Source organism: Anguilla rostrata, chromosome 7, assembly GCF_018555375.3.
Source record: "Anguilla rostrata isolate EN2019 chromosome 7, ASM1855537v3, whole genome shotgun sequence".
In the NCBI taxonomy this organism is placed as follows: domain Eukaryota; kingdom Metazoa; phylum Chordata; class Actinopteri; order Anguilliformes; family Anguillidae; genus Anguilla; species Anguilla rostrata.
In genome coordinates this window covers 28,863,850-28,876,849 of record NC_057939.1, presented here as the reverse complement: position 1 = coordinate 28,876,849, position 13,000 = coordinate 28,863,850, and positions in this window count along the sequence as shown.

Genomic DNA, 13,000 nt, shown 5'->3' with positions numbered 1-13,000 from the left:
ACATAGCAAAATATGTACTCATTCGCTGGTGGCTTGCTGGTAACAGGCTTGCCTACGGGACCTTCGAACGACTGAGGCTTGGGATCGAATCCCACCTAAGGCTCAGGCAAATTTATAACTCCCCAGTAAACAATTTGTGTTGGCCCATTGTCATTTTCCAATGTTGGCCAATGGTTGTTTTTGCTCATTGGCTCGATGTCAGCCCAACCATGATAGCCAAACTTCGTACTCCTCTGTTCTTACAATGGTGCCCCAACCATTTATCTGTATGGATGGCCCAATGTCACCAGCCAACTATAATTTGTATGCTGTTCTGCACTGATACGGTCCTAGAATGTTGTGTCAGCACAGATGGCCAAACGTCGGACCCCATTGTTTTTATGACGGTGATCCAAAGGTCTGATGTTGCTACCAAAACTAATACACTTTAGCCTATGATTTATTACAACAATTGATTATAAAAATAAGTATAGGCCCACTAACAATTATTTGTATTTAGCGTTTTGATGTTTCACAATCACAACTCTATATGTTATTCTGGACCATGAACCAGTGTATTATGTTAAAATGAAGAAATGATGTATGACATTATTAGTAAAAATTATTTAATAACATTTTAATGAAATATTAACACAAGTTTTATAATGAAAAATAGGTAATCAACATTAAATTAAAATGAATCACAGCATATTTGCAACTTTGTCAATCTATCATGAAAAATTATTTACATAAAATAAAAAACGTGATTAAATCTTGCGGTCCTTGCTTTCCTCCCTCCGTCACGGTCTTTGGCATTCCGAAGCCAATTTTTTGTGCGGGTGCCTGATAGCACAGACACATGAACAACAAGATGAAGAAAGAAACTGGTCAACTGAAAAGTTGGCCAGCTACGAGAAGCATGCTGAAAAGCGCTCGCTCTGTTTAACTTTTTAGTGGGCTTGCTTCCAGCTTCCAGCAAGCCCACTCTTGATATCTTTCATATTTCTTATCTGCACTTTCCGCCCAATTTTTTTTAGCTCTTACTAGTCCTGCAGTTTTTGCATTACATTCAAACTTTTAACACCAAAATGACCGGCTAGTTCCAGACATTGTTGCTTGTATTCAGATTTTTGAAATATTCAAAACTTTGTGAAATTCAACTTTTTTGTGGTCACTCCATAGAGAGTCACTACTGACGTTTAGTGGGACGTTTAGTAGGACGCATGCACAGGTGGTCACTCACTCACTAGCCTCGCGAGCCAGTCTCTTTTTTCACTTTGTTCAACATGGACGTTTAGTAGGACGCACTTCCAACGGCACAACATTTTTAAGCACAGCTTTATTGCCTAACGTTACTTTAGCTAACCCTAACATGTTAGCGTTTCACCTACTTAATTAACCTAGTTAGCGCATACGGATGCTATCCTGCACGCATTAGTAGGAGCTACGGACACACAGCTACAACCCGTGTACGGATGCTATTCTGCACACATGAGTAGGAGCTAATAACACACAGCTACAACTACCGATACAGATGTATGGACACACAGACGCTACAACCACCGATGTATGACACTTTTAGGATATGACTAATCCCTGGAGCAGAATCGCACGGTTGCCAACTTTTGTCAGCCTGCTCAAATGAAATTTTGCAGGGGGGGGGGGGGGCACGACATTGCAATCGCAGACTGGGGGGGGGGGTTATTAGTGTGTATGCAAATGTACCCATAGGATGCTGATAATAAAAAGTGAAAACCATGTGTACACAATATGAGCACTCATTCATAAGGTGTCTTGAATTCAGCCAGCTAGTTTACTGTAAAAATGTTGAGGACTAACGATGAGATGCAAGTCTTGATTTCTGTATTCTAATTATTAGCTGTGCAATACATGGATGGCTGAAAACATCAATATAGCAATTTGTTTAAGGCTGCAGCAGACAAAATTAAAAATGCCAAGTTCATTTGAGCCACAGAACAAAGTAAACGCAGATGGAAGAGCCTGAAAGTAATTATTAATCACAGTAGGCTACAATTATTAAAGATAGGATTGTATATGGGGAATCTGGCAATAGATCTGCATTTTGGGGACCACCGTAGTCTAAATAAAATAACGTGATTAATTGCATTCTCAACACTTAACATAACAGGGAACAGGACCCAACAACACACATTTATGTTGGGTGGGACATTTATGCATTCAACAGCAACATAGCTGCTAGTGTTAGGAACCTGGGGTGGTGTCCAGAAGATTGCACATTCTGTGCCTGGTGAAGAGCTATTGGCTGCAAATACATTTACATAGCATTGAGTTGCTTTTATAAATGTTATGCTGTATAAATGGATAAAAGGTAGACCATGTCACCCTAATTAAGGGTCAGGGCTGCAAAGGAATTACGTGTTTGAAATAAATTCGTATAAAAAAAATGAATAAATAAATAAACAACGAATCCCTTTAGATACCATTTGAGAGCTGGAGCTCTCTGGCAATTTTTGAACAAAAACTTTCACTGATATTCAGATCATAATTTTTCTTTCATATCTGCATGTCATGGCTCCTGGAGGCCAAAGAACTACTGGTCCCCCATCCTAGCCCTGGCCTTGTTTCTCTGGCTTAGCTTCCCTTTGTTATCATATCTCCTTCTGTCTCTTTCGTCTTCTTAAAATATCTCAATAAGCTCATCTGGAATAACAGAGTTGATAAGTCTTTCTTGAAAACATACATAGTGCTAGCTAAAGGCTGCTGCATACTTTCTGCGTTCCGCGGACAGCTGCGGACTTGTACAGGCTTTTACATAGTCTATAAGTACAGGGCGCAGCAACAGTCCGCAGTCGTTTGCCCTTCTCTGCCGGAAGTTACAGACTGTAAACAACATGGCCTCGTCCTTGCCAAGCGTTGTGCTTATTTCTCTCCATGAATTGTTGTTCTTCTGAAAATCTTTATAATATATATATATATATATATATATATACATGTATCTTTATATATTTCGGTGTCATACTCGATCCATCCCTCTCCTTTGAAAAGCACATCAGCAATACTGTCAAGGTTTCATTTTTCCATCTACGCAATATCTCAGACTCAGACCCTCTCTCACCCATCCTGATGCAGAAAAACTCATTCACACCTTCATTTCCAGCAGACTGGACTACTGCAATGCACTCCTCACTGGTCTTCCCTCCCGCCTCCTACACAAACTTCAATTGGTTCGGAACTCGGCCGCAAGAATACTATCCCGCACATCCTCCCGGTCTCACATCACCCCTATCTTGAAAGATTTACACTGGCTCCCAATCACATCACGCATCACATTCAAACTCCTCCTCGTTTACAAATCCCTAAATGGCCTCACACCCTCTTACCTCTCTTATCTCCTGCTCCCCTACCAGCCACCCAGACAGTTATGTTCATCCACTGCCGGCCTCCTCACCACCATCCCCTCTCAGCGCCGTTCTTTTGGCGACCGCGCCTTCTCAGTTGCCGCCCCCAAACTCTGGAATGCCCTCCCCCCTGACATCCGCACCTCTGACTCACTCACCTCCTTCAAATCATGTCCTAAAACTCACCTCTTTTCCCTAGCTTTCCCTTGATGTTTGTCTTCCCCCTTTTTTTTTTTCTTCTCTGAATTGTATGTTTCATTGTATGTATGTATGTACCACTTATTGTAAAGCGTCTTTCAGTTCATGAAAAGGGCTATATAAAATAAATGTATTATTATAATCCCGTTGGGATGAATTGTATAGGTGCCTGTACCTTCTCACCTCTTCAGCCAGTCTCTCTTCAAAATGTCAACTCCATGTCTGTTTTGTGTATTGCGCATCACCACGTGTTTCCGGTGCCACATGAAATGCATGTAGGATGTGAAACAGTTTCATACCGAGCCATGATATGTGTGACACCGGTATGAGTACGCTAGGTACGCGCGGTCACAAAAATTGAGCTTTGCGTGGACATGCCAAGGTGGACGTTTTTTTATTTTTTTATTTTTTTATTTTTTAACTTTTTGTAACATAAATAAAATAGGTACAGTGACAAACTCAATGTTGTACAATTTAAGTAAAGTTTCCTGTCCCAAAACAGAATCACATCTCCTAAGAAAGGATGTTTTCAATATATAGGGTACATTTAACCATCAATTACTTATAAGTAATAACAAGATAGTTATTCTTAAAAAAAAAAAAACAGGATTGAAGTGTTGAAATAACAAAATAGCATAATAGGAATATACTAGTAGAGAAAGTGTCAGGGTGGTGGGGGGGTCAGGACCCAAACGCAGAGAGAGGGGGAAAAACACAAAACTCCGAACAGTGAATAGAAACGAAGACTTTACTTTACCAAACAGCAGAGAACAAAAAGCCTTGCAGGACAACTCTCAAAAACACAAGACAAACTTCAAGAAAACACAGGAAACAAAGAAAATCCAGAAAATCCAAAAGCACGTGGAAACCAGAACATGGGCTGGAACGCACGTGGCAGAAACATGATCAGAGGCATATACAAACAAACAACCAAGGATCCAGCACCTGAGTCCGGGAGAAGGGAACTTAAATAGACAAGACACTGACGAGACACAGCAGGGCACAATGCACAATCAGGCCACAGAGAGGGAAGGAAAAACGAGACAACCAAAAAACAATAATTGAACAATTGAAAACAACAATCAAACAGGGGGAGCAGGACACAAAACAGAAGTACCGCCATCTGGCGGCCCAACAAGGAAAGACAAACGGGAACACAGAACCATGACAGAAAGTTGAGCCATTAAAATAATAATTAAATAAACACAAGGAACTGAGCAAGGGGCTAAAGTAAATTATATTCAGACATAAGTATATAAAGTTTCCTGGCATGGGCGCTTTTGCCCTTTTTTATACATCTGTTAAATAGAGAAAATTCATTTTTTAGTGCATTCCACAATAGGGGGGATTTGGCGAAGCAACATTTATGTATATAGTATTTTGTTATGAGGATGATATTGTTAACTAGAAATTCAGTATGCTTGTTCTTCAAGATTACTCCTAACTGGATAGTTTTGAAAGAAAGGAAATCTATATTTATGGATTTGGAGCTCAGCCAATCATGCAAGGATTTCCATAAGTTTTGGATCGTGTCACAAGCAAAGAACAGGTGTTCTACATTTGTATTGCATAGGTGACAATTATCTACCCCAAATTTAAATCTTGTTCTGATGAATTCATTTGAAGGATAAATTTCGTTAACAGTTTTAAAATGTATTTCTTTATGTTTAGGAGGAATTGGAAATTTTAGAAATTTTGTTCTAATAGCCAGCATTTCAGTTTTTCCATAGTTTTTGAGATTAAATGTCCTCCTCGTTAAACCAGGGTACATAGTGTTTACCAAATATTGCCTTAGAAATTTATTATTGCATCTTTTGTGTAAAAAATCCATATAGTCTATATTTATATTTTGCAATTTAGGTGTTGGCGTGTTATCTAGATTGTTTTTAATTAACTGAATAAGTACCGTTGGAATGTTTTGTGTCACTTTAATATAGTTTTTAATAGAGCAATTCAAGTTATATTTATTATTAAACTCATCCAATTTAAGTATACTACCATTTCTGTCCATCAGATGCATAATTGACCATATTTGTTTCTTCATCCAGTTTTCCATAAGTATATGGTAAATGGACTGCATTTATATAGCGCTTTTATCCAAAGCGCTTTACAATTGATGCCTCTCATTCGCCAGAGCAGTTAGGGGTTAGGTGTCTTGCTCAAGGACACTTCGACATGCCCACGGCGGGGTTTGAACCGGCAACCCTCCGACTGCCAGACAATCGGTCTTACCTCCTGAGCTATGTCGCCCCATGGTATAGATTTTCTTTTACCTAATATGACTTTATTATTCCACAGTGAGACTGTCATGGTTCTGTCTTTTTGTTTCTCTTTTTTCTTTTTTGGGCCGCCAGATGGCGGTAGTTTTGTTCCTTTTCCCTGTTTAATTGTTTTATTGGTTCCAATTATTCTATTATTGTTTTTCAGTTGTGTCTAGTTATCCCTTCCCTCTGTGGTCTGATTGTGCATTGTGCCCTCCTGTGTCTCGTTAGGGTCTAGTCTATTTAAGTCTTCTTCCCTGACTCGGGTGCTGGTTCCTTGTGTTTTCGCTTGTGTTTCCATGTGTCTTGCCTGAGCGTTTGCCCGTGTTTCCCTGTGCCTGTTTTTGTCCACCTGTTTCTGCCCTGCCCGTTTAGCTTCTCTTTTTTTCTGTTTTCTGTTTTTGAGTTTTTGTAATTAAAGTCTGTATTCCTCTTTTGGAGTTCTTGGGTTTTTTTTTAACTCTGCATTTGGGTCCATTCCCTCGCAATCCGTGACAGAAGGAACCAGCCAGTACTGGACCCAGCAGAGATTTTTTTCCCCCCTTTTCCTTTTCTCTCTCCCCGGGGTTTTTTTTTTTTTTTTGTGTTTAGCATGCCACCGGTCTGGAGCAAGCCGGTGGTCGCTGGGGGGGCCTCTGGGTTCAGCTCTGCCGTCGGAGAGGTCCTCTTGTCCAGTGGACATCGGGCGGACCAGCTGATGAGCATACGTCAGGGGTCGCGTTCATTTATGGAGTACCCGACCGAGTTTTGCTCATTGGCTGAACAGAGTGACTTGGCCCTGCCCGTTCTGTGCCAGCTGTTCCTGGATGGCTTGAAGGACTCCCTCCATGGTGGCCTGGTCTACTCCGGGCTTATCGGGTCATCTGACCTTGGAGCCCTCATGACAACGGCCCTCCAGTGAGAGGCTTACCTCCAGGGGCGCGCAGAGATGCCCCCGCTGGCTAAGTACGCCCAGCCCAGTCTCCCGCAGGGGTCTCCGCAGCCTGCAGGGTCCGCCTGCTCTGCCCGTTGTCCCGCAGGGTCCGCCTGCTCTGCCCGTTGTCCCGCAGGGTCCGCCTGCTCTGCCCGTTGTCCCGCAGGGGCCGCCTGCTCTGCCCGTTGCCCCGCGCCCAGGAGAGGCCGCCTGCTCCGTTCCGCGCCCAGGAGAGGCCACCTGCTCCGCCCCAAGTCCAGGAGGGGCCGCCTGCTCCGCCCGTCGCCCCGCAGGGGCCGCCTGCTCCGCCCGTCGCCCCGCAGGGCCCGCCTGCTCTGCCCGTCGCCCCGCAGGGGCCGCCTCTGCCTGCTCCGCCTGCTGTTCCGGAGTCGAAGCCTCCTGCTATGCCCAGCTTCCAGCGAGGGCCGCCTGCCTCGCCCCTTAGTGTTCCCAAATCATCGCTGCCCCGCACCCAGGAGCTTCCCCGGCCCAGGGTCCAGAGACCCTGGCTGTCCAGCAGCCCTGGTGCATTTCCGCGGCCACACCCTGGAGGGTCTTCCCCCTTGGGGATGGGGCCTGCCCTTTATCATAACTGTTCACCTGCCCCCTTATCTGTTTGTCTGCCTGCCTGTCTGCATGTCTGCCCTCATGTTTGTCGGCCAGTATTTTGGCCTGTCTGTCTGTCCCCCAGGTCGTCGGCCTGTCGGCCAATCCGTTTGCCCGTCTGTCTGCCTGTCTGTCTGTAAGTCAGTCAGCTTGTTTTTTGTCCTGTCTGCCTGTCTGTCGGTCCTTGTGCTTGTTTTTGAATTCGCCCCTCTCCTTCCCTGTCTGTCTGTCCCTTAGTGTGTCTGTCAGCCTTGCTGTGTGTCTCCCCGTGTGCTTGTCTCTCTGTCTGCCCTTTTGTTAGGTCTCCTGGTCTGTTCCCTGTCCGAGTCCTGCCCTCTGTGCCCTGTCAGAGTCCCGTTCCCCTTACTGTCTTAAGCTCCGTGTCTGTGTGTTAGTCCAGTGCAGCATTGCGTGTTGAGTCCGTTCCCTGTCTGTGTCAGTCTGTTTCATGCCTGTGTCTACCCGAGCCGTTTCTGATTCAGTCCCAATGTCTGTCTGAGTCCGTTCCTCGTCTGTGAGCCCCCGCCAGTGTCTTGTCTAGTCCCGTCCGGTGTTTTGCCTTGTCCCGTACCGCTCCTGTCTTTTCCAGTCCGTTCCCTGTCTGTGTCTCAGCCCATTTCAGTGTCTGGCTCTGTCCGTTCCGTGTTTTATGTCCAGTACAGTCTAGTCTCCGTGAGTCTTGTCTTGAGTTCGGTGTCTTGTTGAGTTTGGTGTCTGTATCTTGGTCTGTTCCATGTCTGTGTTAGCCCTGTCCCATGTCTGCCTGTGAGTCGTGTCTGTGTCTCTCGGCCCGTTTCAGTCTCTGTGTCAGTCCGTTTCTGTGTCTGTCTCAAGCCCAGTCTCTTGTCTGAGTCCAGTCCCTTTCCTCTGAGTCCAGTGTAGTCTCCAGTCTTGAGTCCAGTTCAGTCTTTTGTATCCTGTTCCGTTCCGCCCGGTTCCCCTCCTGTGCCCGGACCCCGTCCGGCTTCCCCTCCTGTGCCCGGACCCCGTCCGGCTTCCGTTCCTGTGCCCGGACCCCGTCCGGCTTCCGTTCCTGTGCCCGGACCCATTTATTATGAGACTACAAATCGCATTTTTTTCCTGTCTACGTTTTTCTAAATTACTGAAATATGACGTGTTTTTTTCTCCATCCCCTATCCACTTGGCTCTGGACCTTATATATGCTCATTTGTTAGTAAGTTTGCATTAAATTTCCAATTACCTTTGGATTTATTAGTTTTATTCTTATTTGTTAATTTCAAATTAATTATACAGTGGTCACTTACGGGGCTATTTGAAATATTGGTTTCAGTGACATACTTTAAGATTGAGTTTGATGCTAACCAGTAATCAATCCTTGATTTGGCTTGTCCATTAGGCTTAAACCAAGTGAACTGCCTTATATCCCTGTTTAAAGTTCTCCAGATATCTAACAATTTATTATTATTGATAAAATCCCCAATAGTTTGATTCTTATGTTCTTGTGAAAATCTAGATGGCCATTTATCCAACCACTCATCAGGAGTCAAATTGAAATCACCTCCAACCAATATATAATCAGTAGGAAAGTTTGCGTTTAGTTCCTTAATGACTGTTGTCACTTGATGCAACAAGTTTCTGTTTTTATCATCATTACTATATCCATAAACATTAACCAAAATAATAAGAACGCTGTCAATGTCAAGAACACATGCTACCCAATGTCCGTCATGGTCTGCCTTATCAATTATGACTTTACCAGGACATCTGTTGAAACATATACAGTCCCCTCCAAAAGTATTGGAACAGCAAGGTCAATTCCTTTGTTTTCGATCCGAATTTCAGCTTTTATTTCCTGGTATTTTTATCTAGATTTGTTAAACAACTTAGAACATATCACCTTTTGTATCAGACAACCCAATTTTTAGGTGACCAAAAGTATTGGAACATGTGACTGACAGGTGTTTCTTGTTGCCCAAATGTGTCCTGTTAGATTGATTGGTTAAACAATAAATAGTTCTGAATGTCTTCTCTTGGTTTTAGCCTTGGGTTTTGCCTGTGAAAACTGCATTTGTGTTATAAAAGATAAACTAACATGAAGACCAGAGAGCCGTCTTTGGGAGAAAAGCAAGCTTAGAAAAGAGGGGAAATCGATCAGGGCTGCGTTTCCGAGTTTCGATGTACCTTAACGTTTTACGAAGGTTCTTAAGGTATACCTTCTTAAGGGAAACCGCTTTTTTACGAGTGTTTCCCAGATTATACCTTAAGGCACCTCTTAAGGTACAACGTAAAGGTACATCGTAAGTTGGAGCTGGCCTTCACTGAGGTGCTGAAAAGTTTATCAATCGATGCCAAGCGAATCGATTGTCTCACTTGTAAAGGCTTGTGAATGACGTTTTAATATAACAAGTGTTGTCATAATCATTTTACATCAATCTAATATTGCAGAAGAGGAAGCTATGCCTACTAGAGATCATCTGCTAATCTCTTTAAGAGTCCGTTAAGACGAGACGTTGTGATAGTTTCAATAAATACGTACATTTAGGCTACAAAGGATAAAATTTTTAAAAAGCATCAATCGGGACATATAAGCCATAGTCTGGGACTTCGTGGAAGCCCAGGGAAAAGGACATAGGCTACATATGGTTGAATTATTTTGTTCTTATTGAAACAAAGGTCTAATGTTAATTTGTTTCTGTCACGCAATATATAGGCAACTGTAGCAGCATATCACTGCACTGCACTGATTCCCGCAAACTTTTCTCTGCAATGCAAAAATGATCGTAGATGAAAGGCAAAAGCGCGTCTGTGGAAATTGACCATGATGGATTCTGCCTTATCAATAGGTCTACCTGTTAAAGTGATTTGTTCATCCACTTTAATTTGCTGTTGGATAATCTTCAGTTTAATCAAGAATATCATTATTGTGTTGTTTACCGAAAATCGTAAAACAACATGGTAAGAAAAATGTTCCGTAATGTTGATATTTACCCTGTGCTATTTTGTTTTATATAGGAGGCGTGAGCTAAAGGAAGGGGATGTAGATCATTTGGCTATGTTTGTCCATTATGAGCCACTGTACCTGTATGTGTGTTTATGGTTAGCCAATCAACGTGTTCTAGTTTGGTCATGCAAGTAGACTCACTCAACGTTGTTTTTGCACACACAGGTTTTATATTCTTAATAAACCGGCGGTTTGTTCCAATTCAGTGTTTATCATTGACTCACACACAAACGAACTAATTTCTACAGGGTATGCAGTCAGAAAAGCCATATCCTAAGTTAGCGCCAATACGTATAAATTAAAAAAAACTTTTTTTTTTCTTTTCACAAATTGGATTAGTATCATGGATAGGCCCTATACTTAATTACCATCATGATGTGGATAGACAGGTAAAACGACAACATTCTCACGACGTGCTATGCACAGAAAAAGTTAATATTAAACTATCTATGTAATTTTCGCATGCAGATGTGCTACTAGATGCGCACTGTAGTACAACTGTCGATTTGAAAAGCAAAATGTTGGCATAATAAGGCTGAAACCGCGGAGCGCAGCGCTAAGGGACAGCTTACGAGTGCCCCAGACCCCCCTTTTAAAGGTATACCTTAACTAAGGTATACCTTAGTTAAGGAGACGCTGGGAAACAGCTCGAGAGCTAAAGGAAGAGCTTAAGGGATAACTTACGACGCACGTAGCGCTAAGGAGACTCTGGGAAACGCAGCCCAGAGCCATTGCACAAGCATTGGAGATAACTTGTACGACAACTTGGAATGTCCTGAAAAAGAAAGAAACCGCTGGCGTACTGAGAAACAGATATCGAACAGGTCGACCAAGGAAAACAACAGCAGTTGATGACAGAAACATTGTGAAAGCTGTGAAGAAAAACCTCAAAACATCAGTCAGTGACATCACAAACAATCTCCACAGCACAGGGGTGAAGGTATCTCAATCAACCGTTCGAAGAAGACTTAGAGAGCAGCAATATAGAGGCTACACCACAAGATACAAACATCAGTAGTAAGAATTGGAAGATGAGATTACAATTTGCAAAGAAGTACAGAGATGAGCCACAAAAGTTCTGGAACAAAGTTTTATGGACTGATGAGACCAAGATTAACCTCTACCAAAGTGATGGAAAGGCCAAAGTGTGGAGAAAGAAGGGATCTGCTCATGATCCAAAACATATAAGCTCATCTGTGAAGCACGGTGGAGGAAGTGTCATGGCTTGGGCTTGCATGGCTGCTTCTGGAGTGGGCTCACTAATCTTTATTGATGATGTAACTCATGATGGTAGCAGCAGGATGAATTCAGAAGTCTACAAAAACATTCTGTCTGCCAACTTACGGAGAAATGCGTCCAAACTAATTGGGAGGAACTTCATCATGCAGCAAGACAATGACCCAAAACACACTGCCAACACAACAAAGGATTTCATTAGGGAGAAAAAGTGGAAGGTTTTAGGCTGGCCAAGTCAATCACCAGACCTTAACCCAACTGAGCATGCATTTCACCTCCTGAAGAGGAGATTGAAGGGAAAAACCCCCCAAAACAAACAACAACTGAAAGAGGCTGCAGTAAAAGCCTGGAAAAGCTTCACAAAAGAAGAATGCAACAGTTTGGTGATGTCAATGGGTCGCAGGCTTGATGCAGTTATTGCAAGCAAGAGATATGCTACCAAATATTATAATATTATATAAGTGTTATTTGCTTTCATTTACTTAAGTACTCTCCCAATACTTTTGCTCACCTAAAAATTGGGTGGTCTGATACCAAAGGTGCTATGTTCTAAGTAGTTTAACATGTCTAGGTGTAAATACCAGGAAATAAAAGCTGAAATTCTGAACTCTTGTCTCATGTTCATCTTTTTATTTCAACCCCAAATGTATTCAGTGTATTGAAAAAACAAAGGAATTGGCCTTGCTGTTCCAATACTTTTGGAGGGGACTGTAGCTACTCCTGCAGAGCGATTTGTTCCATGACTAAAAAGGATTTTGTCACCCCATTGTTGAGTCCAAAACTTAACGTCTGATATATCAGAGTGTGTTTCTTGAAGAAATATGCAGTTAGCCTTTTACCCTTTACAAAATAGGAAAACAGCTTTGTGTTTAATAGAGTCTTTGAGTCCCATTGTATTAAAAGAAGAGAAAGAAATGTCAGTTTTCAGCTGGAACACAGAACACATAAGAAACACTGTAACACCTTTTTAAGAAAGGTTTTAAGGAGGTGGAGTAGAAAACCGTGAGATAGAAGTCCCATGATCAGAACTTTTCCACAGTGTGTGTTCAGTTCAAGTTTAATGTTCAGCCCAAACCTGCAGACACTTCCATGTTGCGCTTGCCGTTGATGAAGCCGTACGGTCCCCTAAAGCCCGCTGCCTTGCCTTCTTTCCTTGCCTGCTCGATTCTTGGCCACAGCGCTTGTCTGGACTGCCAGTCCTCTTGCGTCAGGTCTTCTGCGAAGCGGATTCCTTCTCCTTTGCAGACTGGCGAGGTTTTCGTTCGCTTCCAGATGTCATCCCTTACCGCTCGTTTAGCAAAGTGAATTATGATTTGCCGATGCCTGTTTTCTATCACCCTTCCAACTGCACAATGTCGACCGCGTCTTCCATCTTTGCCGCGAGGTCAGGTGCGATTTTGCACAGGAGCTCCACAACCTCCGCTCTGACATTCTCGTTGAATTTTTCTTTTTTACCTTTTATGCG